Source organism: Pongo pygmaeus, chromosome 6 (assembly GCF_028885625.2).
Source record: "Pongo pygmaeus isolate AG05252 chromosome 6, NHGRI_mPonPyg2-v2.0_pri, whole genome shotgun sequence".
Classification (NCBI taxonomy): domain Eukaryota; kingdom Metazoa; phylum Chordata; class Mammalia; order Primates; family Hominidae; genus Pongo; species Pongo pygmaeus.
Window position 1 is genome coordinate 6,281,273 of NC_072379.2, and position 26,061 is coordinate 6,307,333.

At 48.3% G+C, this 26,061-nt stretch overlaps 1 protein-coding gene across 4 annotated transcripts in view; it reads left to right on the forward strand.

The window, feature by feature from the left end:
* The first annotated feature begins 401 nt into the window (after nucleotides 1–401).
* The window catches only part of USP42 (ubiquitin specific peptidase 42), an 82,418-nt gene continuing 56,758 nt past the window's right edge, over nucleotides 402–26,061 (forward strand). For 3 of the 4 annotated variants that reach the window (XM_054496127.2, XM_063668084.1, XM_054496128.2), the window contains exon 1: nucleotides 25,717–25,865. The gene's annotated coding sequence lies outside the window, so the exon portion shown is untranslated. Of the gene's footprint in view, nucleotides 423–2,731; nucleotides 2,899–6,005; nucleotides 6,250–9,274; nucleotides 9,420–11,741; nucleotides 11,828–12,544; nucleotides 12,631–14,140; nucleotides 14,225–25,716; nucleotides 25,866–26,061 lie in introns of those variants that run through there. The other variant, XM_063668083.1, reaches the window with a different exon arrangement.

A 26,061-nucleotide genomic window follows, 5' to 3' on the forward strand; every position in this document is an offset into this window, starting at 1 on the left:
CGGCACTTTGGGAGGCCGAGGCAGGCGGATCACGAGGTCAGGAGATCGAGACCATCCTGGCTAACACGGTGAAACCCTGTCTCTACTTAAAATACAAAAAATGAGCCGGGCATGGTGGTGGGTGTCTGTAGTCCCAGCTACTCCGGAGGCTGAGGCAGGAGAATGGCATGAACCCAGGAGGCAGAGCTTGCAGTGAACCGAGATTGTGCCACTGCACTCCAGCCTGGGCGACAGAGCAAGACTCCGTCTCAAAAAAAAAAAAAACAAAAAAAAAGAAATAGCCTAAGCCAAGGCCTTGTGAAAATTGTTGATCTGGCTGGCTACCAAGCAACAGTTGTGATGTCATCAGGATTAGAACCCTCACTTAACAGGGTCTTGCCAACTGTCTGATGGTAACTCCCAGATGCGAAGGCACTTGTCAGGTGAGCACAGCTACTTCTGCTTTCTTCTTTACTTCTCCAAATAGGGTGAATAACTAAGAGATTCCCAAGCCAAATTTGGCTCTTGGTATTCCTTAGGTCAACTAACATATTTTAAATGTCAGTTTCTAGTAGATCTTGTCAATTAAGAGCGAGTTGCCCCCATTTCAATCCCTGGGTTTATCCTTTTTGGTTTTGAAGCCTCCGCCCCAGTGTAATGTACAAAATAGATGTTACTAAGGGTTTTTTGTTTGTAACAATTTTTATATAGGGTCACAAAATTGTCAGGTATAAGATGCAGGCATATCTTGAATTTTATTAAAGTGAAACACTTTACAGTAATCAACATTTAATACATTTATAAAATATTTCAACTGAAAATATCAGGAGCCATATTTTAAAAAGTACTTAGTATTGGCCAAGTGCGGGGGCTCACACCTGTAATCCCAGAACTTTGGGAGGCGGGCGGATCACGAGTTCAGGGGATCGAGACCACCCTGGCTAACACGGTGAAACCCCGTCTCTACTAAAAATACAAAAAATTAGCCAGGTGGGGTGACACGTGCCTGTAATCTCAGCTACTCTGGAGGCTGAGGCAGGAGAATCGCTTGAACCCCGGAGGTGGAGACTGCAGTGAGCCGAGATCGCACCACTGCACTCCAGCCTGGGGGACAGAGCGAGAGTCCATCTAAAAAAAAAAATAAAAAATACTTAGTATTATTCAGTGCCTCTAATTCTCCATTAAATATGAGCTATGTAACATAGACATAGAGCAGTTTTAGCTAACATTGTTTGTTTTTAAGCTGCCTTGGACTAAATTATGAAATACTGCACTGTTTTAAAGTACTGTCAAAATTCTTTTGGAATTCCCTGAATGTGCTTTATGTTTATGCTCATATTCTCATAACCCTCAAATCCTCATCCCTTAATGGTTGATTTTATTTCTACAATTATCCAAAAGCCATTTATACCAGAGTAGGTGCTCAAATTATACAAAACGTCATTCTTTTTTTTTTTTTTTTTGAGACACCATGCTTGGCGAAACTTGTCATTCTTACTCGTTTTCAAAATAATTTTTATTATGTAGAGAAGATACAGTACGTATATATATATTTTTCTGACCACATTTCACCCCCCCCCAAAAAAAAAAAAGTTCATAGGCCAGGCGCAGTGGCTCACGCCTGTAATCCCAGCACTTTGGGGGGCAGAGGCGGATGGATCACCAGGTCAAGAGATCGAGACCATCCTGGCCAACATGGTGAAAACCCGTCTCTACTAAATATACAAAAAATTATCCGGGCGTGGTGGCGGACGCCTGTAGTCCCAGCTACTCGGGAGGCTGAGGCAGAATGGCATGAACCCGGGAGGCAGAGCTTGCAGTGAGCCGAGATCGCGCCACTGCACTCCAGCCTGGGCGACACAGCGACACTCCGTCTCAAAAAAAAAAAAAAAAAAAAAAAAACTTAATGAATAGGATAAAGTTTCCCTTCCCTATTGACTGTTGCCAGTTTAGCGTATGTTATTAATATTCCAGGTCTTTTTATAGTAATGTGTATACATCTTTTTCTATTCACTTACATAAGTATATACCACAATAAAACAGTATTGTTTTAAGGAGTTTTTGTGTAAAATAATTACTTAAAAAAAAAAAAAAAGAATTACTGGCTGGGCGCGGTGGCTCACGCCTGTAATCCCAGCACTTTGGGAGTGAGGCCAAGGTGGGTGGATCATTTGAGGTCAGCAGTTGGAGACCAGTCTGGCCAACAGAGTGAAACCCCGTCTCTACTAAAAATACAAAAATTTGCCGAAAGCCTGAGGCAGGACAATCGCTTGAACCCGGGAGGTGTAGGTTGCAGAGAGCCGAGATCGCGCCACTGCACTCCCAGCCTGGGCGACAAAGTGAGACTCTGTCTCAAAAAAAAAAATTACTAACACGTCTTTTTCTGTAACTTTTAAAATTCTCTCCCAAATATGTCTTGGGGGAACTTTCTATATCAGTATAGCATGGTAGTCTATAACTGGATTCTTCAGTAACAGTAAATCTAGCTATTTCCCCCAACTGAATGGGAATTGTGTCCAACATTTCAAACATCTGGAAAAGTATCATCTGTACGCAATGTAATGTTTACAGTGAATTCTGCCACTGCTCGCTGATTTTAAACAAATTACCCTGTGTCTCAGTTTTTGATTTGTAAATGATATTTCACCACCTAATTTACAGAGCTGTAGTGAGGATCACATCGATTGACATATTTATGGCAAGCTCTCAGCGAGTGTTGTACCTAATACCATTATTTGCTCTAATCCTTTAGTTTTGGCTCCTAGGAGACTTGATTCTGGCTGACGTGCTGCGACTGTCATCTTTCAGATCAGAGTAACTCTGAGTCTGGTGGGACTGTCTTTCCCCCGACACCCCTAATACCCCCGCTTTAAGGTGAGAGAATCTTCTGTCGGTGCTGGCGTTCAACGGCTAACGGAGGTGAGCTGGACACACGTTCCCCAACACCCTCCTCCTGGCCTGCGACCTAGATCCCCACCCCGGTCCCCACCATCAAACTGGGGGCCGGGCCCGCCGCGGGGAGGTCGATGGCAGGCGGCGCAGCCACAGCCCCGGCCCCGCTGCCTGCCACTTTGCGCTCGCGGGCCCCAGAACTCATCCGCCGGACAGCCAATCGCGCCTCGCTCCTTGCCCACAGCCATTGCCGTCCACCCCGGAAGTAACCCTCCTCCAGACGGAAGACCCGCCCCACCGTGCGCCGCAGTTTGCGGGCGGAGCCTGCCGCAGGCCCCGCCCCTTCTCCTTTCGGACGTGGGGCGGGGCAGGCGGCGGGGCAGGCGGCGGGGCGGGTCCCTCGCGGGAGCACCCATGGCGCATGCGCTCTGGTGGGCTAGTCTTCGGGCGGTGGCCTGCGGAGGTCGGGTGAGGGTAATCGCGGCTCAAAGCCGACTCTACCTACGCGGACTGCGGCTTTGCTCTGGGCCGCTCCTTCCTGCTGTCCACGAGGAAACCTAAAGTCTGTGTTGACCCATGAAACCTGATCTCGGTCTTTCTCCCCTCCTCAGAGTTTACCAGCTGAGTTTCCTGACTTTTATATTGGTTAACACTAACATTTATAGAAATATAAATAAAATACAGTATACCTGTATATGCAAGTTGCAGAACAACACATAAAATAACATATTCTGTGAGACAATAAAAATATAAGCTCCAAATAATAGGTATTTTCTGCGGGGGCTTGTCTATTAAATATATATGTATGTATACATATTTGTATGTGTAAATATACAATATATATACATATACGTGTATGTATGCAGAAAATATATATTAATGGGTGCGTATTTATCCATCTTTTTTTTTTTTTTTGGGACAGAGTCTCGCTCTGTCGCCCAGGCTGGAGTGCAGTGGCGCAATCTCGGCTCACTGCAAGCTCCGCCTTACGGGTTCACTCCATTCTCCTGCCTCAGCCTCCCGAGTAGCTGGGACTACAGGCGTCTGCCACCATGCCCGGCTAATTTTTTGTATTTTTAGTAGAGACGGGGTTTCACCGTGTCAGCCAGGATGGTCTCGATCTCCAGACCTCGTGATCCACCCGCCTCGGCCTCCCAAAGTGCTGGGATTACAGGCGTGAGCCACTGCGCCCGGCCCGGGTGCGTATTTATCCATCTAAACATATAAAATATATTTTTAGGTTGGGTGTGGTGGCTCACACTTGTAATCTCAGCAGTTCAGGAGGCAAAGGCGGGAGAATGGCTTGAATCCAGGAGTTCAAGACCAGCCAGGGCAACATAAGGAGACTGCGTCTCTATTTTCCTTTTTTTTTTTTTTTTTTGAGACGCTGTCTCGCTCTGTCGCCCAGGCTGGAGTGCAGTGGCATGATCTTGGCTCACTGCAACATCTGCCTCCCGGGTTCAAGCAGTTTTCCTATCTCAGCCTCCCTAGTAGCTGGGACCACAGGTGCACGCCGCCACACCCGGCTAATTTTTTGTATTTGAGTAGACGTGTGGTTTCACCATGTTGCCCAGCCTGGTCTCGAACTCCTGAGCTCAGTCAGTCTGCCCGCCTTAGCCTCCCAAAGTGCTGGGATTACAGGCGTAAGCCACTGCGCCTGCGTCTCTATTAAATTAAATATATATATATTTATTTATTGTTATTTAATTTTATTTTGAGATGGAGTTTCGGCTCACTGCAACCTCTGCCTCCCAGGTTCAAGCCGATTCTCCTGCCTCAGCCTCCTGCGTAGCTGGAATTACAGGCGCGGGCTACCACACCTGGCTGATTTTTGTATTTTTAGTAGAGGTGGGGTTTCACCATGTTGGTCAGGCTGGTCTCGAACTCCTGACCTCAGGTGATCCACCCACCTTGGCCTCCCAAAGTGCTGGGGTTACAGGCGTGAGCCACCACACCCAGCTTATTTATTTATTTATTTATTTATTTTAGATACAGTCTAGCGCTGTGGCCCAGGCTAGAGTGCAGTGGTGATATCTTGGTTCACTGCAACCTCTGCCTCCCAGGTTCAAGCAGTTCTCATGCCTCAGCCTCTCAAGTAGCTGGAATTACAGGCACGTGCCACCATGCCCAGCTAATTTTTGTATTTTTAGTAAAGATGGGGTTTTGCCATGTCAGCCAGTCTGGTCTCAAACTCCTGACCTCAAGTGATCTGCCCGCCTCGGCCTCCCAAAGTGCTGGGATTACAGGCATGAGCCACCACACCTAGCCTTAAATACATATATATGTGTGTATACATATATATACACACATATATATATACCCACAAACCCCAATAAATATATGTAACACCAGAATATATAAGTATATAGTATATTGAGATATGTATATACACACAGACACACATATGCCCCCACACAGTATTGTGGGGGCATTTATGTTTTTATTGTCTTCCAGTACCTTGTTTTAGGAACTCTCCATCTTAGGGCATGTAAATTCCTCTTTTTTTCCCCTTGCTTCCTCAATCTGCATATTCAGAGCTGTTCGGGGAGAAGTTAGAAACCAAGGGGACATATTCTGGGGTCTCTAGCAAGGATAGATTTGTACTGATACCTAACCTAGTTAACCTGCTGCCCCTTTTTTCTAACCTTAAAGTGATTAAGGGTACCTAACTCCCAAGCTGGTTGTGTAGGTTGTCCGTGAGTTAAGGTATGTACATCACACGAAGAGGGTTTTTATTTTGTTTTGTTTTGAGACAAGAGTCTCGCTCTGTCACCCAGGCTGGAGTGCAGTGGCTCAATCTCGGCTCACTGCAACCTCCGCCTCGCGGGTTCAAGCGATTCTCCTGCCTCGGCCTCCTGAGTAGCTGGGATTACAGGCATGAGCCACCACGCCCGGCTAATTTTTGTATTTTTAGTAGAGACGGGGTTTCACCATGTTGACCAGGCCGGTCTTGAACTCTTGACCTCAGGAGATCCGCCCACCTCAGCCTCCCAAAGTGCAGGGATTACAGGCGTGAGCCACCGCGCCCAGCCCTGAAGAGGGTTTTGATCTATTCTAGGTTTCCAGTAACTTCTAGTCCTTGTTGGTATCAATATTTTGTCTTGCTAACACTGATGTTTTCATTTTTGCCCTAGGAGGCTTGACTCGACCTGCTGGACACTAAAGGACATCACTCTGAGCCTGAGGGAGGTGCTCTCCTTTGGTCTCCCTCTTTTGTCCAGCCTTGCCCCGGGATATTTTTCTAAGCTGAGTTAGCCACTAGGCACTCCACATCGCTGCCCCCATCACCGCGCTGCGGCATCTGCTGTTGCATCTGCGATCCACAAGGCCTACACCATTCGCCATCGGACCTGGCTCTTTGCTGCAGATATTTCTCAGGTCTCAGGTCTCTTTAATGCCCTGCTACACTCCTCACCTGATATTGCAAGGACTTTTTTTTTTTTTTTTTTTTTTAGACGGAGTCTCGCTCTGTCACCCAGCCTGGAGTGCAGTGGCAGAATTTCAGCTCACTGCAACCTCCACCTCCCGGGTTCAAGTGAGTCTCCTGCCTCAGCCTTCTGAGTAGCTGGAACTACACGTGCGTGCCATCACGCCCGGCTAATTTTTACATTTTTAGTATAGATGGGGTTTCACCATGTTGGTCAAGCTGGTCTTGAACTCCTGACCTCAGGTGATCCGCCCACCTCGGCCTCTCAGAGTGCTGGGATTACAGGCGTGAGCCACCGCACCCAGCCTATTAGTCTATATTTTTTATACATGCCCCATAAGCCACTCTTTGTAGGAGACCTCAGTGCCACCACAGACACTGGCTGCCAACATCGAGATGAGAGAAACCACCCTGGTGATAACCACACTTTTTTTTTTTTTTTTTTTTTTGAGACAGCATCTGACTCTGTCACCCAGGCTGGATTGCAATGCCAAGATCTCGGCTCATTGCAACCTTCGCCTCACAGGTTCAAGCAATTCTCCTGCCTCAGCCTCCCGAGTACCTGGGATTACAGGAGCCTGCCACCTCACCTGGCTAATTTTTTTTTTTTTTTTTTTTTTTTTTTTTTGAGACAGAATCTTGCTCTGTCGCCCAGGCTGGAGTGTAGTGACGCAATCTCAGCTCACTGCAAGCTCCGCCTCCTGGGTTCACGCCATTCTCCTGCCTCAGCCTCCAGAGTAGCTGGGACTACAGATGCCCGCCACCGTGCCTGGCTAATTTTTTGTATTTTTAGTAGAGATATGGTTTCACCGTGTTAGCCAGGATGGTCTCGATCTCCTGACGTCGTGATCCGCCCACCTCGGCCTCCCAAAGTGCTGGGATTACAGGCGTGAGCCACCGCGCCCAGCCTAGCCCGGCTAATTTTTGTATTTTTAGTAGAGACTGGTTTTCTCCATGTTGGCCATGCTGGTTTCAAACTCCTGACCTCAGGTGATCCACTCCCCTCAGCCTCCCAAAATTCTGGGATTACAAGCATGAGCCACCTCGGCCTTTTCTCTTCCTCCTTCCCTTCCCCCTTCCCTTTCCCCTTTCCTTTCCTTTTCCTTTTTCCTTTCCTTTCTTTTTGAGATGGAGTTTCACTCTTGTCACCCAGGCTGGAATGCAGTGGTGCAGTCTCAGCTCACTGTGACCTCTGTCTCCCAGTTCAAGCAATTCTCCTGCCTCAGCCTCCCGAGTAGCTGGAATTACAGGCGTCTGCCAGCACACCTGGCTAAATTTTTTGTATTTTTAGTAGAGACGGGGTTTCACCATGTTGGCCAGGCTTGTCTCGAGCTCCTGACTTCGGGTGATTTGCCTGCTTCAGCCTCCCAAAGAGCTCGGATTACAGATGTGAGCCACTGCCTCCAGCCACCACACTTTTTTTTTTTTTTTTTTTTGAGACGGAGTCTCACTCTGTCACCCAGGCTAGAGTGCAATGGTGCAATCTCAGCTCACTGCAACCTCTGCCTCCCAGGTTCAAGCAATTCTCCTGCCTCAGCCTCCTGAGTAGCTGGGATAACAGGGGTGTGCCATCGCACCCAGCTAATTTTCGTATTTTTAGTAGAGAAGGCGTTCACCATGTTGGCCAGGCTGGTCTCGAACTCCTGACCTCAGGTGATCTGCCCGCCTTGGCCTACCAAAGTGCTGGGATTACAGATGTGAGCCACCACACCTGGCCTACGTACTTCTTTTTTTTTTTTTTGAGACTAAGTCTCACTCTTGTCCAGACTGGAGTGTGATCATAGCTCACTGTAGCCTCAAACTGCTGGGCACAAGTGATCCTCCCACTTCGGCCTCCTAAGTAGCTGGGACTACATGTGGGTGCCACTGTCCCTGTCTCATTTTTAAATTTTTTGTAGAGATGGGGTCTTGCCTTGTTGCCCAGGCTGATCTTGAACTCCTGGACTGAAGAAATCCACCTGCTTCGGCCTCCCAAAGTGCTGGCATTACAGGAATTAGCTCCCTGCCCAGCCTCACACTTCTTTAATTCTCTTTTATTATACTAAGTTGAGATATTTTTCAGAGAGAGTGTGAATCTTCTCCAACAACTATTTGAGATAAGCTATACCCTAGTCTTGCCTCCTTTATTCCCTTTTATTCCCGTTTTTGCATATGTTGTCCCATCTGCCTAGAAAGTCCCTCTGTCCCCAGTCCCCGGAGGAACATATGTTTGATACTAATTGTAAGACTGTGAACAACATACTTAACCTCTAACCTGTAAAATGGAAGTACTAATTTTATCTGCTTTGTAGTCGTGTTGCAGATAGTAAATGAGTTAACATATCTAAATCATTTAGGAGAGGGACCTGGGACATAGTGCCTCTCAACGGTTACCTGCTATTAATATCAACTCTAGGACAGGCATGGTGGCTCACACCTGTAATCCCAGCACTTTGGGAGGCCAAGGCAGGAGGATTGCTTGAGGCCAAGAGTTTGGGACCCACCTGAGCAACATAGCAAGACTTCGTCTCTATGAAATATTTAAAAACTAGCTGGGCACTGAGCTGTGATTGCTCCAGTGCACTCCAGCCTAGGCAAGAGAGCGAGACCCTGTCTCTAAAACATAAAAATTTTAAAAACCCTACTCACATTACTTTTTTTTTTTCTTTTTGCGACGGAGTCTCGATCTGTCACCCCAGGCTGGAGTGCAGTGGTGCAATCTTGGCTAACTGCAACCTCTGCCTCCCAGGTTCAAGAGATTCTCCTGCCTCAGCCTCCCAAGTAGCTGGGATTACAGGCACCTGCCACCACACCCAGCTACTTTTTATATTTTTTAGTAGAGACGGGGTTTCATCATGTTGCCAGGCTGGTCTGGAACTCCTGACTTCAGGTGATTGCCCGCCTTGGTCTCCCAAAGTGCTGGGATTACAGGCGTGAGCCACCGTGCGTGGCCTCCTACTCTTATTACTCTTATTGACGATCCTTCTTTGCTCCTAGGAGGCTAACTCGTCCTGCCAACCCTGACTGACGTCACTACATCAGTGATAGCGTCTCATCATCGATCTTTCACCATTAGAATCTCCCTAAACAGAAAGATTTATTCTGAGAATTAATGATTTTCTCTTTCCACCAATTCATCAAGGTGAGTTCGACATTTTGCTCTCCTTCTCTCCTGTTCTTCCTCAAACCCCCTGCTTGAAGCCTGAAGTGTTACAAGCATGGAGATGATGGACATGGTATGGGACAATCAGTGCACCCGCAGGAGGGGACGGCGGGAACCAAGATTGGAAGGAAGATGTTTGTATACGTGCAGGTCCAGGGAGGGGTCTCACCAAATGCCACGAAGGGCCATAGGGGAGTGCCAGGTTTGGTCAGGTGGCAGAATCTTGAGCCAGAGCCTGCAATGGGGTTTCTTTTATTTATTTATTTATTTATATTTATCTTTTTGAAACGGAGTTTCACTCTGTTGCCCAGGCTGGAGTGAATTGGCGCGATCTCTGTTCACTGCAACCTCCACCTCCCAGGTTCAAGCGATTCTCGTGCCTCAGCCTCCTGAGTGGCTGGGATTACAGGTACCCACTACCAAGCCTGGCTAATTTCTTTTGTATTTTTAGTACAGACGGGGTTTCACCATGTTGGCCAGGCTTGTCTTGAACTCCTGACCTTAGGTGATACACCCACCTTGGCCTCCCAAAGTGCTGGGACTAAAGACATCCTCCTGGTTAAGCTCTTTGGTGTCCTGAGGATTGGCTACCCCTGGGAGGGGGAGTTTCTTTCAGGCCAGCAAGCTTTGTAAGATGTCAAAGCATCATAAATACAGAAAATTTTTAAAATGTAATACATACAGCTTCTGTTCCTTCCACCCAGAACACTCTTCTGACCCTGGACCCTGTCCCTGCTTCACCTGACTTTCTCTTTTTTTTTTTTTTTTTCGTTGATGGAGTCTCGCCCTGTCTCCCAGGCTGGAGTGCAAGGATGCGATCTCGGCTCACTGCAACCTTCGCCTCCCGGGTTCAGATGATTCTCCTTCCTCAGCCTCCTGAGTAACTGGGATTACAGGCATGCACCACCACGCCTGGCTAATTTTTTTGTATTTAGTAAAGATGGGGTTTCACCATGTTGGTCAGGCTGGTCTCAAACTCTTGAACTCGTGATCTGCCCACCTAGGCCTCCCAAAGTGCTGGGATTACAGGTGTGAGCTACCGCGCCCCGGCCTCTTCATCTGACTTTCTGATACTCATCCCTCAAGTGTCTGATGAAATATGGCTTGCTGTGGCTGGGTGCAGGAGGCGCCAATGTGGCTTGAACCTGGGAGGTGGAGGCTGCAGCGAGCCAAGATCGCATCACTGCACTCCAGCCTGGGCGACAGACCAAGACTCTGTCTCAAAAAGTATATATATAGGGCCAGGCGCGGTGGCTCACGCCTGTAATCCCAGCACTTTGGGAGGTCAAGGTGGGCAGATCACCTGAGGTCGGGAGTTCGAGACCGGTCTGACCAACATGGAGAAACCCCTGCCTCTACTAAAAATACAAAATTAGCCAGGCTTGGTGGCGCATGCCTGTAATCCCAGCTACTCGGGAGGCTGAGGCAGGAGAATTGCTTGAACCCAGGAGGCTGAGGTTGCAGTGAACCGAGATCACGCCATTGCACACCAGCCTGGGCAACAAGATTGAAACTCCGTCTCAAAAAAAAAAAAAAAGAAATATATATATTTCTTTATATATATAAAATATAGGTTTATATTTATATATATGCCAGGCACAGTGGCTCACACCTCTAATCCTGGCACTTTGGGAGGCCAAGGCAGGTGGATCACCTGAGGTCAGGAGTTTGAGACCAACCTGGCTAACATGGTGAAACCCCGTCTCTACTAAAAATACAAAAATTAGTTGGGCACGGTTGCGCGTGCCTGTAATCCCAGCTACTTAGGAGACTGAGGCAGGAGAATTGCTTGAGCCTAGGAGGCAGAGGTTGCAGTGAGCTGGGATCATGCCACTGCACTCTAGCCTGGGGGACAGATTGAGACTCTGTCTCAAACAAACAAACAAAAAAACAAAACTAACTATATATATATATAAAATATACTATATATATAATATACTATATATATAACATATACTATATATTATATACTATATATATAACATATACTATATATTATATACTATATATATAACATATACTATATATATTATATACTATATATAACATATACTATATATTATATACTATATATAACTATATATAACATATTTATAGTTATATACTATATATAAAACTATATATAACATATTATACACTATATATACTATATACTATATATAACTATATATAACATATAGTTATATATAGTATATAATATATATAGTGTATAATATATATAACTAATTTCTATTAGTAATCCTCTTGAGAGGACCTTACACTTATAACTTAATAAAAAGTATTATGTATTTATCCTGTCAGCAATTTATGTTCCAGGAAGAATTTGTTAGGGATCAATTTCATCACAGTTACAATCTAATTTGAAGACATATGACGCCTATTCAGTGGTGAGTTATAAACCCCCTTTCAGCAAGCCTTCCTTGGCCTCCTTTGATTGTGTTCTTCATTAAGTCCTCCAACTTACTTCGGTTTATTGCATATGATTTGCTATTTTGTTTCAGCTTCTGTGGTAAGAGTCACTGTTTATATTTAGTTGATATTGTCAGTACATAGAGATTAACTAACTTTACATACTTCTCTTCTCTTCTCTTTTTTGAGGCAGGGTCTTGCTCTGTTGCCCAGGCTGGAGTGAAATGGCAAGATCAGAGCTCACTGCAGCCTCAAACTCCTGGTCTCAAGCAATCCTCCCACCTCAGCCTCACTCAAGTAGCTGAGACTACAGGCGTGCATCATCATGCCCAGCTAATTTTTTAAAGTTTTTGTAGAGACACGGTCTCCCTATGTTGCCCAGGCTGGTTTCAAACTCCTAGACTCAGGCGATTCTCCTACTTTGGCCTCCTAAAATGCTTGGATAACAGGCTTGAGCCGCCATGCCCAGTGCCATACATAGCGTCTAGTCAGCTGCCATATTGTACTATAATTGGGTTTCTATTGATTGTACTGATTCTCATTCTCACCCCCATATTAATTTTATTCTTTTTTTTATACTAGCCCAAAAAACAGGAACCATATTTAATCATTATGTTAGTAATATGCCTTCTGGTTTTGTTCCTGAATGGATAGAAATTGTACTTAAGATGTATCTTTCTTTGTATGTTTGCCAGCCAGCTAAATCATCGCTTCTCAAGGCTCAATAAATATGTATTCACAGTAGCTCATGCCTGTAATCCCAGCACTTTGGAAGTTTAAGGTGGGTGAATCACTTGAGACCAGCCTGGGCAACAGAGAGAGACCCTGTCTCTACAAAAAAATACAAAATAATACTAGCCAGGCTTACTGGCATGCATCTTTAGTCCCAGCTACTTGGGAGGCTGAGGTGGGAGGATGGCTTGAGCCTGGGCAGCAGAGATTGCAGTAAGCTGTGATCACACCACTGCACTTCAGTCTGGTAACAGAGTGAGGCCCTGTCTCAAAAAAAAAATATATGTCTATATATATGTGTGTGTGTGTATGTGTGTATATGTGTATGTATATATATGTGTATGTGTATGTATATATATGTGTATATATGTGTATGTATATATACATACACATATACACACACACACACACACACACACATATATATATATATGTTGCTGATTTAATAGTCTGGTAAAAAAAGTTTTTTGGAGTCAGTGGGGGATGGGGGTGCAAAGTGGGGTGGTGTCTAGCTATTTTGCCCAAACTGGGCTTGATCCCTCCCACTGCAGCCTCCCAAATAGCTGGGACTACAGGGGTGCACCACAGCACCCTCAATCAGCATTTGTTCCTGAAATGCTGGCTGGCATCTTTTTTCTATTCGATGTCTGCCTGGAAAAAATCCTACTTAGTCCTCAATGACCTATTTCTTCTTCTTCTTCTTTTTTTTTTTTTTTTTTTTTTTTTGAGACAGATTCTTGCTTTGTCGCCCAGGCTGGAGTGCAGTGGTGTGATCTCAGCTCACTGCAACCTCCGCCTCCTGGGTTCAAGTGATTCACCTGCCTCAGACCTCCTGAGTAGCTGGGATTACAGGCACCTCCCACCACACCCAGCTAGTTTTTGTATTTTTAGTAGAGATGGGGTTTCACCATGTTGGCCAGGCTGGTCTTGAACTCCTGACCTCAGGGGATCTGCCCACCTTGGACTCCCAAAGTTCTGGGATTACAGGCATGCGCCACCATGCCCGGCCTCAAGGACCTATTTCAAGTGCCATTTCTGTTGTAAGACTTTTCCTGAACAGCATCCACTTCAGGGGTAAACCCACCCACTAAGTATTACCTTCCTCATTTGAGGCATCATGACAATGTGTAGTAACTAATTAACACCCACACCTCCAGGTTCCAAACAAAATAGTCTCTGGAAAGTAGGCACAGCATCTCCAATGACTCCCTCTTAATTCTAAATTAATATTTTGTCAATCCATAAAGGACAGATTTGGGATCTGTCTCCTAAAAACAAGCTGGGTCTAAGACCTGGCCAGCCACAGTCTCAGATTTCCTTCCTAGGAGACACTGGTCCTCAGAAGATTAAACATATCCCTCCTTGAACACTTTCACACTTTAATGTCTTATGTTGGTGTGCAGGGAAGTGATGTTAATCATCCATTAGGATAAACTTGGCTTAAGATAAATTAAAACAGCCTTTCATTTCATGAGAGTCTGAAGCAAGGCTCAGAGAACTTAACAGATAAATATAAGCTGGAGCTGGAATTTACACCTAGTGTGTCTGTTTCCAAACAGTGCTCTCTGTGACTGAGTCTCCGTGTGGGCTGCTGGGACAAGTCTATTGATTGGTGTCATCTGAGCACTCTGAGTGAACGGAAGGTACTCTTTTTTTCCTTCCTTTCCTTTGCCTCCCTCTCTCCCTCCCTCCCTCCCTTCCCTTCCCTCCCTCTCACCCTTCCTTCCTTCCCTTTCCTTCCTTCTTCCTCCCTCCCTCCCTCTCTCCCTCCTTCCTTTCTTCCCTCCTTCCTTCTTTTCTTCTCTCTCTCTCTTTTTTTTTTGCCTTAGGACCAAGTCTCACTCTATTGCCCAGGCTGGAGTGCAGTGGCACGATCTCAGCTCACTGCAACCTCCACCTCCCGAGTTCAAGTGATTCTCATGCCTCAGATTCCCGAGTAACTGGGAATACAGGTATGCACCACCATGCTCGGGTAACTTCTGTTATTTTTTGATAGAAACCAAAACCATGTTGGCCAGGCTGGTCTCGAACTCCTGATCTCAAGCAATTCTCCTGCCTCAGCCTCTCAAAGTGCCGGGATTACAGGCATGTGCCTCTCTCTTTCTTTTCTCTTTTTTCTTTCTTTCTCCTTGCTTCCCTCCTTCCCTCCTTCCCTCACCCCTCCCCTCTCCTTTCCTTACCTCTTTCTTCCTTTCTCTCTCTTTTTCTCTTCCTCTCCCTCTTTCTCTCCCCCTCTCTTCTTTACTTTTTTGTGGTAGAATATGGTAGGTACTTCTTTTGAATGTATTTTGTGACCAATCTATTTTTCACTGTTTATATATTTTCTTCTTTGTTTGTTTCACAGTGGTTGTAAAATCTGTAAGAGTTAAAAGGCCTTGTTCATGTTTGCTCTCAGGGTTTCAGAAAAAGGAGGATCAACTACAAGGTTATTTTGTTTTTTTAACATGGAGTCTCACTCTGTGACCCAGGCTGGAGTGCATGGCGCGGTGGGGGCTCACTGCAACCTCCACCTCCCGGGTTCAAGTGATTCTCCTGCCTCAGCCTCCTGAGTAGCTGGTGCGTGCCACCACACCCAGCTAATTTTTTTTTGTATTTCTAGTAGAGACGGGGTTTCCCCATGTTGGTCAGTCTGGTCTTGAACTCCTGACCTCGTGATCCACCTGCCTCAGCCTCCCGAAGTGCTGGGATTACAGGCATGAGCCACCACTCCCGGCCTGTTGTTTTTAAGACAGGGTCTTGCTTTGTCACCGAGGCTGGAGTGCCATCGTGCCATAATAGCTCACTGGAGCCTTGACCTCCTGGGCTCAAGCGATCCTCCCACCTCAGCCTCCTGAGTAGCTGGGACTACAGGCATGCACCAGCACACCTGGCTAATTTTTTATTTTTTGTAGAGTCAGGGTCTCCCTATATTGCCCAGGCTGGTCTTGAACTCTTAGCCTCAAGTGATCCTCCTTCCTCGGCCTCCTAAAGTGCTGGGATTACAGGCATGAGCCACTAAGCCCAGCCTGAGAGATTCTAAACACAACTCCATTCTGCTGTGGATGTAGAAGATCTCCAGAGAATGGCGTGGGTAGCGGTGGAATTAAGCTGGTGCTAGATGACTCCTTGCGGATTATGTTTGCAGTAGTTCATTGTCATCTATGATGGTTCATCCAGTTTTTGCAGGGGTCAGACTGGTAAATTAAATGAGCAGATGATGGAGACACCAGCCTTGCATCCTTTACCCCCCTGAGCATGGCACTATTCTCTGCCATTTTCTCCCATCAACCCCCACTCTTAGCCCCACCAACTTACTCTTTTGGCCAGAGAGGGCAGTTTCAGGGCTTCCACTTGTTCCACTTGGGTTTTTTTTTTCTTTTCTTTTCTTTTTTTTTTTCTGTCGCCCAGGCTGGAGTACAGTGGCGCAATCTCAGCTCATTGCAACCTCCGCCTCCCAGGGTCAAGCAATTCTCCTGCCTCAGCCTCCCGAGCAGCTGGAATTACAGGCGCTTGCCACCATACCTGGCTAATTTTTGAATTTTTAGTAGAGATGGGGCTTCGCCATGTGGGCCAGGCTGGTCTTGAACTCCTGACCTCAAGGGATCTGCCTGTCTGGGCCTCCCAAAGTGCTAGCATTCTAGATGTGAGCCACCGCACCCAGCCCCACTTGGCTTTCTCTACTACAATAGCTCTTAAGCTACAAGTCAAGGAACCAATTGCTAAGTAGGACTATTTGAGTATCACCTTTGGGAACCAGGGAAATGACCACTGTGGGCTCAGTGAACCCAGTGAGGAATGTGGGTCAGGACCAAAGGTATTAACTTGATCCCCTAGCAATAAGGGAACCCTGATGGTGCTTTAGATCTGCATTAACTTGGACTCTGCAAGGAAAAGCCTGGAAATATCTGAGTAGACCCCTATTCCCCAGCATATAATTACTGAGTAAATTAAATGGCCAGAGGGGCCGGGTGTTGTGGCTCACGCCTGTAATCCCAGCACTTTGGGAGGTCGAGGCAGGCAGATCACAAAGTCAGGAGTTTGAGACCAGCCTGGCCAACACAGTGAAACCCCGTGTCTACTAAAAATACAAAAAATTAGCTGGGCGTGGTGGCGGGCACCTGTAATCCCAGCTACTTGGGAAGCTGAGGCAGGAGAATCACTTGAATCTGGGAAGTGGAGGTTGCAACGAGCCGAGATTGCGCCACTGTACTCCAGCCTGGGCAACAGTGCAAGACTCTGTCTAAAAAACAAAAAAAATGGCCAGAGGTCTCTTTGGGGCAGGACTTGGAAAATCCCTACTGTGTACACTTGCATGGATCTGGCTTCTCCTTTACTGGATGGGTATTTCGATTTTTGTTTTTGAGACAGGGTCTCACTGTTACCCAGGCTGCGGTGGTGCCGTCACAGCTCACTGCAGCCTACACCTCCCAGGCTCAAGCAATCCTCCTGCCTCAGCCTCCTGAGTAACTGGGACCACAGGTGCTACCACACTTGGCTATTTTTTTATTTTTTTATTTTTGTAGAGATAGAGTCTTACTGTGCTCAGGTTGGTCTCGAATTCCTAGATTCAAATCATCCATCTGCCCCAGCTTCCCAAGCATTGGGATTCCAGGTCTGAGCCACCATGCCCAGCCTGGATGCATGTTTTGGAATTGAGAACTGGCTCAGGTGGGGGAATCTGGGCAGATGTTTGTGTTTTTCTGCTGAGAGAGCTAACCTCAGTCTTCTACACAACCAGGTTTTTATAGACATATAGGTATATCTGGTCAGGCGTGGTAGCTCACGCCTGTAATCCCAGCACTTTGGGAGGCTGCGGTGGGCGGATCACTTGAGGCCAGGAATTCGAGATCAGCTTATTACTTGGTGCCAGTAAGAACACTGGGAGTATTCTCCAAAGCAGTGTCTCCCCAAGGGAAAGTGACATGAGGGTTTTATGGGGTGATGAAAAGGGGAGATGGGTGCATCATTGCATGGAGAGGAGGGATCCCAATGGTGCAGATGCAGTGAGTCATCCTGCCAGCCCATAGGTTGCATGTGATGGGAATGAAGCTATAACTTCTCCCGGAATGGATACTTCAGCATGGTCATGCGGAGAGTTCACTCAGGTTCATCCGTACGTTGTTGGGGTCTGTCAGGAGCTGGTTTAAACTAACAAGGTGACTGCATTCCATCCAAGATTTGGGGAAGAACAGGTGCAGAGCAGGAGGCTGTAAAACAGGCTGATTGCGCAAGTTGATTAAATTCCTATAATCCCTGGAGATCCTCCTTGTCTGCTTACAATGATATATATTGTGCTTTTGTTGACAGCCTGTCTTGCCCTGTGTTCTGTTAACCATTTCCTTGGATCCCTGCAAGTCAGTGCCTCCCATCTGCTACTCTGACTTGCTGCTCACTGTAGCAATCATGCCCACCTTCTGCTGCGTAAGCACTGCTACCCAGTCTCTGACATTCCAGGATGCCATCATTTTCTTTCTTTCTTTCTTTTCTTTCTTTTTTTTTTTGAGACAGAGTCTTCCTCTGTCGTCTATGCTGAAGTGCCATGGCATGATCTCGGCTCCTGGGTTCAAGTGATTCTCTTGCCTCAGCCTCCCAAGTAGCTGTGACTACAGGCACACGCCACCATGCCTGGCTAATTTTGTATGTTTAGTACAGAGGGGCTCCTATCATCCTCTTTGCTACCAGACAGCCCAGTTCTGTAACAGCATCTCCTGTTGTTAGCCCTGGCTTATAGATGACAGCCACCTCGGGGTACCACTTTTCCAACACAGCTGATGCTGTCTCTGCCCTCCGTGGTCCTGGTAAAACAGTGTTTTCCAGGCCTTGTGATGGAATGTCACAGCTGGTGGCACACATTTTAGCATGTCCTCTTCCCTGAGAGTAGCACTCGCTTCCTCCAGTATCTACCATGGAGTCCATGGCATCTAAAATTTTTTTGTTTGGAGACAGGCTCATGCACTGTTGCCCTGAAGACAGAGCACAGGCTGAAGTGTGCCGTTGCATGATCATAGCTCACTGCAGCCTCCAATTCCTGGCCTCAAGTGATCCTCCCACTTCAGTCTCCCAAAGTGTTGTGATTACAAGCATAAGCCACTGCGCCCAGCCATGTGGGTTCTTTTTCTTTTCTTTTCTTTCTTTTTTTTTTTTTTTTTTGAGATGGAGTCTCACTCTGTTGCCAGGCTGGAGGGGGCTGTGACACAATCTTGTCTCACTGCAACCTTCGACTCCCTGGTTTAAGCGATTCTCCTGCCTCAGCCTCCCTGGGATTACAGGCACACACCACTACCCCCAGCTAAGTTTTGTATTTTTAGTAGAGACGGGTTTCACCATGTTGGCCAGGATGGTCTTGATCTTCTGACCTTGTGATCCGCCCGCCTTGACCTCCCCAAGTGCCGGGATTACAGGCATGAGCCACCGCGCCCAGCCCATGTAGCTTATTTCTATTGTCAAATACCAGTCCCATGGTGTATCAGAAACTGCCCACCCAGTATCCTTGACAAAGTGTGAGATCTGTATTAAAGGAAAGTGCCCACATATCTATAAACTCTCTCTTATCTGCTCCCCACCCCTCACCCCTTGATCTAGGCCCTGTAGTGTCCATTCCCGGGTTTATTTTCAGTTTCTGCTGGTGTATATTAGCCTGGTCTTGCAGTTCCTTCAATTTATGATTCCACTCCTCCCTTAGCAGGCCTGATGGGACCTGATCTTGGTGATTTATCTGGTGGCCAGGGGGATACAGGAACAGAAAGAATGCATTGTTTTCTTTTTTTGTTTTTCTTGAGACGGAGTCTCACTCTATCTGTCGCCCAGGCTGGAATGCAGCGGCGTGATCTCAGCTCACTGCAACCTCTGCCTCCCGGGTTCGAACGATTCTCCTGCCTCAGCCTTTTGAGTAGCTGGGATGTGCACCACCACGCCTGGCTAATTTTTGTATTTTTAAGTAGAGACGGGGTTTCACCATGTTGGCCAGGCTGGTCTTGAACTCCTGATTTCAAGTGATCTGTCTGCCTCGGCCTCTAAGAGTGCTGGGATTACAGGCATGAGCCACCACACTCTGCCAAGAATACATTGTCTTGTAGGGTACCTACCTCACTTGAGGTGTCTGCATAGTCTTTGGGTTGGTGGTACCATTCTTGAGCAAAGAGTTCAGAGGAGCTTGAAGTTCTACAGACATTAGAGTCCTGTCCTTTGTCTCAGGGTCTCACTCCTTCCTTATCAGAGTCCTGACTTTGGTGTTAGAGACTGATTGTAGCTGAAAATTCAACCTTTTCTAATGTTCTGCTCCTTTTAGGTTAAGTCATATGCCTGGTTTTCAGGACTGTCTGCCCTCTGATTATAGATGACAGACTGCTGAGGAGGCTCTGCTCTCTGGCTTTCTCACTTTATATTACTGACTAATTGCCTGGAACCCCATTGTTCCCTCTTTTTTTTTTTTTTTTTTTTTTTAAAAGACAGAGTCTCGCTCTGTTGCCCAGGCTGGAGTGCAGTGGCATGATCTCAGCTCATTGCAACCTCTGCCTCCCAGGTTCGAGAGATTCTCCTGCCTTAGCCTTCCCAGTAGCTGGGACTACAGGCACCCACCACCACGCCGGGCTGATTTTTTGTATTTTTAGTACAGATGGGGTTTCACCGTGTTAGCCAGGATTGTCTCAATCTCCTGACCTTGTGATCTGCCCACCTCAGCCTCCCCAAGTTCTGGGATTACAGGCATGAGCCACCGCGCCTGGCCAATTTTTGTATTTTTAGTAGAGATGGGGTTCAGTATGTTGGGCAGGCTGGTCTCGAACTCCTGACCGCAGGTGATCCACCTGCCTCAGCCTCCCAGAGTGTTAGGATTACAGGCATGAGCCACCGCACCTGGCCCATTTATCCCTCTTTAAAGGATCTGTTATTACCATCCGGGCACAGTGGCTCATGCCTGTAATCCCAGCATTTTGGGAGGCCAAGGCAGGCAGATCATTTGAGGTCAGGAGTTCAAGAGCAGCCTTGCCAACATGGTGAAACCCCGTCTCTACTAAAAATACAAAAATTATCTGGGCATTGTGGTGGGTGCCTATAATTCCAGCTACCTGGGAGGCTGAGGCAGGAGAATCACTTGAACCTGGGAGGTGGAGGTTGCAGTTAGCCAAGATCACACCACTGCAGTCCGGTCTGGGTGACAGAACGAGACTCCCTCTCAAAAAAAAAAAAAAAAAAAAAAAAAAATCTGTTACTACCAAATTTCACAAGTCTATTTATTATTATTATTATTATTATTATTATTTTAATTTTTGGTAGAGACTGGGTCTCACTATGTTGCCCAGGCTGGTCTTGAACTCCTGGCCTCAAGCGATCTTCCGGCCTCAGCCTCCTAAAGTGCTGGGATTACAGGTGTGAGTCACCACATCTGGCCCAATTTCACAGTTCTAATGACTACTTCTCCTATATCCTCAAAAACCAGAGAGATTGAATAAGCCCACACATCCCCTTCTACTCATATCCAGCCCTAACTAGACCCCTTAGATGGGCGTCTGATACTGTTGCCCAGCTGTGAGTGTCCCATCCATTGCCTGGATATTTATTTTTTTATTTTTTTATGTTTTTTTTTGTATGGAGTTTCACTTTTGTTGCCCAGGCTGGAGTGCAATGGCATGGTCTCAGCTCATTGCAACCTCCACCTCCTCGGTTCAAGCGATTCTCTTGCCTCAGCCTCCCGAGTAGCTGGGATTACAGGCGCTTGTGACCATGCCCGGCTAATTTTTGTATTTTTAGTAGAGACGGGGTTTCACCATGTTGGCCAGGCTTGTCTCGAACTCCTGACCTCAGGTTATCTGCTCATCTCAGCCTCTCAAAGTGCTGGGATTACAGGCGGGAGCCACTGTGCCTGGCGCCTGGACATTTTTACACTCTGTTTCTTAGGGACTTTTCTTGGTATCCACTGTCTTTTTTTTTTTTTTTTTTTTTTGAGACGGGACTCTCGCTCTGTTGCCCCAGGCTGTAGTGCAGTGGTGCAAGCCCACCTCCCAGGTTCCAGCAATTCTCCTGCCTCAGCCTCCTGAGTAGCTGGGATTATAGGCGCGCGCTACGACGTTCGGCTAATTTTTTGTATTTTTAGAAGAGAGGGGGTTTCACCATGTTGGTCACGCTGGTCTCGAACTCCTGACCTCAAGTGATCTGCCTGCCTTAGCCTCCCAAAGGGCTGGGACTATAGGTGTGTGCCACCGAGCCTGGCCGGTACTCACTGTCTTAAACCAGGATATCTAGAAGTGGGGCTTGAGACAGAATTTAGGTGCATATGATTTAGGTGCAATTTGGCCTTGAGGGGAGCGCTCTAGGGAGGAAAGTAATGAAAGGAAAAGGCAGTGAAAGGAGTGGAGCAACAATATTGTCTCAGTGGGAGATGAGTCTCCCCTTCAGCTAAGAACAGCTTCAGGAGAAGAGGCAGCTGTGAGTTATAAGCAGCAAACACCACAGCAGTGGGGAAGGGATGGGAGCATGCGCCAGTAGGGAGGACCTGGGTGGGGCATTAACAGTGCCCACTGCGGGCTCCCTAAGTCTGGAGGTCCTCAGAAAATAAAATCCACCCCTCTTTGACACCTATGGTTCCATTATCCTGTGATCCTTCAGACTTGGGGGTGGGGCACTTGGAATCAGTTTGCATCTTGCATAAAAACCATTTCGGTAAAGGAAAGAGGTTAAGCAATTTTTGTGGGTCACACAGCTTATAAGAACAGAGGAAAAGTGACTTCTTCTCCAGGCAGCATTCACTCTAGATTACACTCTGATCTGGAGGAGAACAAGGTTTTGGGGCCAGTTTATCATCTCAGCCAAGGCCCCAGCTGTTTGTAGGCAGGGATGTCTTCATATGCTTTGTGACTTCTCCATTAATGTGCCAGTTTGCTAGAGTAAGTGGTACTAGTTCCTTAGAGGAAAAGGGTCTCTATGTTTGCTTTGATGGCATGGGGCAAGGTAGGGGGGAGGTGTAACCCCCCATCCCCTCCAACCTTAGAGCCTGTTCTGGGTAGACAATGCCAAGAGATGATTTAAAAAGAACTCCTTTTCTGACTGGGCGCAGTGGGTCATGCCTGCAATCCCAGCACTTTGGGAGGCTGAGGAGGGCAGATCACTTAAGGCCAGGAGTTCAGGACCAGCCTGGCCAACATGGTGAAACCCCATCTCTACTAAAACTACAAAAAAAAAAAAAAAATTAGCTGGGTATAGTGGTGTGTGCTTGTAGTCCCTGAGGCAGAAGAATTGCTTGAACCTGGGAAGTGGATGTTGCAGTGAGCTGGGATTGTTCTAGGAGACAGGGTGACATTCCACCTTAATTCAAAAAAAAATTCCTTTTCTATTTAAGTTGCTCAGGCAGTCTCCTAAGATTTTTTTTTTTTTTTTTTTTTTTTTTTGAGACAGACAGAGTCTCACTCTGTTGCCCAGGCTGGAGTGCAGTGTCGCAATCTCGGCTTACTGCAACCTCTGCCTCCCGGGTTCAAGCGATTCTCCTGCCTCAGCCTCCCAGTAGCTGGGATTACAGGTGCCCGCCACCACACCCAACTGATTTTTGTATTTTTAGTAGAGATGGAGTTTCAGCATATTGGCCAGGCTGGTCTCCAACTCCTGATCTTGTGATCTGCCCGCCTCGGCCTCCCAAAGTGCTGGGATTACAGGCGTGAGCCACCATGCCCAGCCTCTACTAAGATTTAAGGCGCTGCCTGGAGGGGCCAGTTTGTCAACAGCATGAAACGGAAAATGAAGCTGGGCTGGTGTGGTGGCTCATGCCTGCAATCCCAGCACTTTGGGAAGTCCAAGCAGAGGATCCCTTGAGTCCAGGGGTTCACAACCAACCTGGGCAACACAGCAAGAGCCCGTCTCTAAAAAAATAAAGATTAGCCAGGCGTGGTGGGCTGTGCCTGTGGGGACACACTGTGGGCTGCACGGAAGAGGCAGCATGGGTGGGCTTTCTACAAGCAGATGTAGTAGTGGGGTGGGGCTGGGTACTGGAATTGAGGAGTGTGTTATGGTTGAAACACATAAAAGAGGAAAGGGAACTTGGAGTTTCCGACACCAAGCTAGGGAATTTAGACTTCGCTGTGAGCCATAGAATGCTCAGAGTGGGGGAGTCAAGTGATATGACGGTTTTTGGAAGACCACCCAAGCCACTGTAGGGTGGGGAGTGCAGCAACAGAGAAGAGACTGTTGAGATGGAATTGTTGAGCGAAGAAAGGCTGACTCAGGGAGGGTCAGGACAGCAGCCCCTGGGGAGGCCAGGTAAACATGAGTTGGTGTAAAGGGTTAGATCACGAAGGGAGGGAAAGAGGCAGTGAGAGAGGAAAGGTCTGGTGAACACAGGAGAATACCAGGTCCTTAATCAATGCAGGGAGAAGCAGGGTCATGGTGGAGGAGAGATGCAGAGATGAACTAGCTCTGTTAGGCCTCGAAGTGGAGACAGCCAATAAATGATTGGAAGTGTGGATCTGGCACTCTGGAGCAACAGCTGGTCCAGTTGTCTCCTAAGCCTGTACAATGCTAGGATTTGAGATAAAATCTGGACAGGGTGAACAGGGGTCTATCCCCTTCGGAGCCAGGTTTAAAATTCCACACCTGAGGTCAGGAGTTCGAGACCGGCCTGACCAACATGGTGAAACTCTGTCTCTACTAAATACAAAAAATCAGCCGGGCGTGGTGGCGGGCATCTGTAATCCCAGGTACTTGGGAGGCTGAAGCAGGAGGCACGCTTGAAACTGGGAGGCAGAGGTTGCAGTGAGCTGAGATCACACCATTGCACTCCAGCCTGGACCACAAGAGCAAACTCCGTCTCAAAAAAAAAAAAAAAAGAAAAAGAAAATCCCTTTCTGTAACTCAGTGTGTGAGTCTGACGGACAGTGGCGCACCGGTGGGGTCAGGCGTATTTGAAGGCTGCATGAGGTCTTGGGCGGTGGCTCCGGAGTATAATCCCAGCGCTTTGGGAGGCTGAGGTGGGAGAATCGCTTGATCTCAGAAGTTGGAAACCAGCTTGGGCAACATAGCGAGACCCCCGTCTCTACAAAAAAAAAAAAAAAAAGCTTAAAAAATTAGTCGGGTGCAGCGGCTCACGCCTGTAATCCCAACACTTTGGGAGGCCACGGACGGAGGGCTGCTTAAGCCCAGGAATCTTAGACCTACCCGGGCAACAGTAAGACCTCCGTCCCTACAAAACAAAACTCCACACCAAAAACAAACAAAAACCCTAAAATTAAGTGGGCGTGGTGGCGCCCGTCTGTAGCCCCAGCTGCTACGGAGGCTAAGACAGGAGCATCGCTTGAGCCTGGGAGGTGGCAGCTGCAGTGAGCTAGGTCCTGAAATTGCACTCCAGCCTGGGCTACAGAACCTGTTTCTTTTCTTTTCCTTTTGAGACAGAGTCTCGCTCTGTCGCCCAGGCTGGAGGGCTGGAGTGCAGAGGCGCGATCTCGGCTCACTGCAACCTCCGCCTCCCGGGTTCAAGCAATTCTCCTTCCTCAGCTTCCCGAGTAGCTGGGATTACAGGCGCGCGCCACCACGCCCGGCGAATTTTTTGTATTTTTAGTAGAGACAGGGTTTCGCCATGCCGGCCAGGGTGGTCTCGAACTCCTGACCTCGTGATCCGCCCGCCTCGGCCTCCCACAATGCTGGGATTACGGCGTGAGCCACCGCGCCCGGCCCAGACCTTGTTTCTAAGAAACAAAAAAATAAAGGCTGCGTCCGCTAGGCCAAGGGAGACGCAAGATAGTTGCAGAGGGCGAAGCCCACGAAGCGGAGGATTTCTCGGAGCCGAGTCCGTTTTCGGGCGACGGGGATCCCAGACTCCTGCGTCCCCAGGAGCCCCCCTTCTGGAAACGCATCTGGGGTCAAGCACAGGACGAGGGGAAGGCCCAAAGTCCTCCGCCCGCCGCACGCCGTCTGGCTCTGCCCAGGGGAGTACTGGGCGGAAGGAGCCCTTTTCCGGCGCGCAGACGCGCGGCCAGCCCAGCCAATCAGCGCGCTCCCTCTGCCAGCCCGACCGGCGCTCTGGTGACGCGCGACGCCGGTCTTCGCCCACGGCTCTTGGGCGACGGCCCCTCCCACACTCGCCGCGCTCGTTAGCTGCGCGCCGCGCTTCTTGTGCGACGGCCCCTGGGCGGCGGCGCGTTCGGGCGCGGCCCTGGCGCGCCCCCTGGCGGCCCGGAGGGGCGCGGCGGGCGCGGCGCTGACCCGGAGGCGGCGGCGGCGGTGCCCGGATGGAGGCACGTCATTGTCCCCCGCCGGGCGGCTGGGCTGTGTGCGGCGGCGGCGGCGGCGGCCGAGGGGGATGGAGCGAGCGCCGAGCCGGGTCAGGTAAGCTCCCGCCTCCTTCCCGCCCGCCGCAGGCCGGCATGGGGCCCGCGCAGCGGCCCGCTCGCCTGGGCCACCGCTGGCTCGGCCGCCCCTCAGCCGGCGCGGCCCGCCGGGGGCTGGCGCGGCCCCTCGCCCGCCTCCCCCTACACAGCCGCGGGCCGCCCGGGACCCCGCCGCGCTGGGGGCTGCGGCGCCA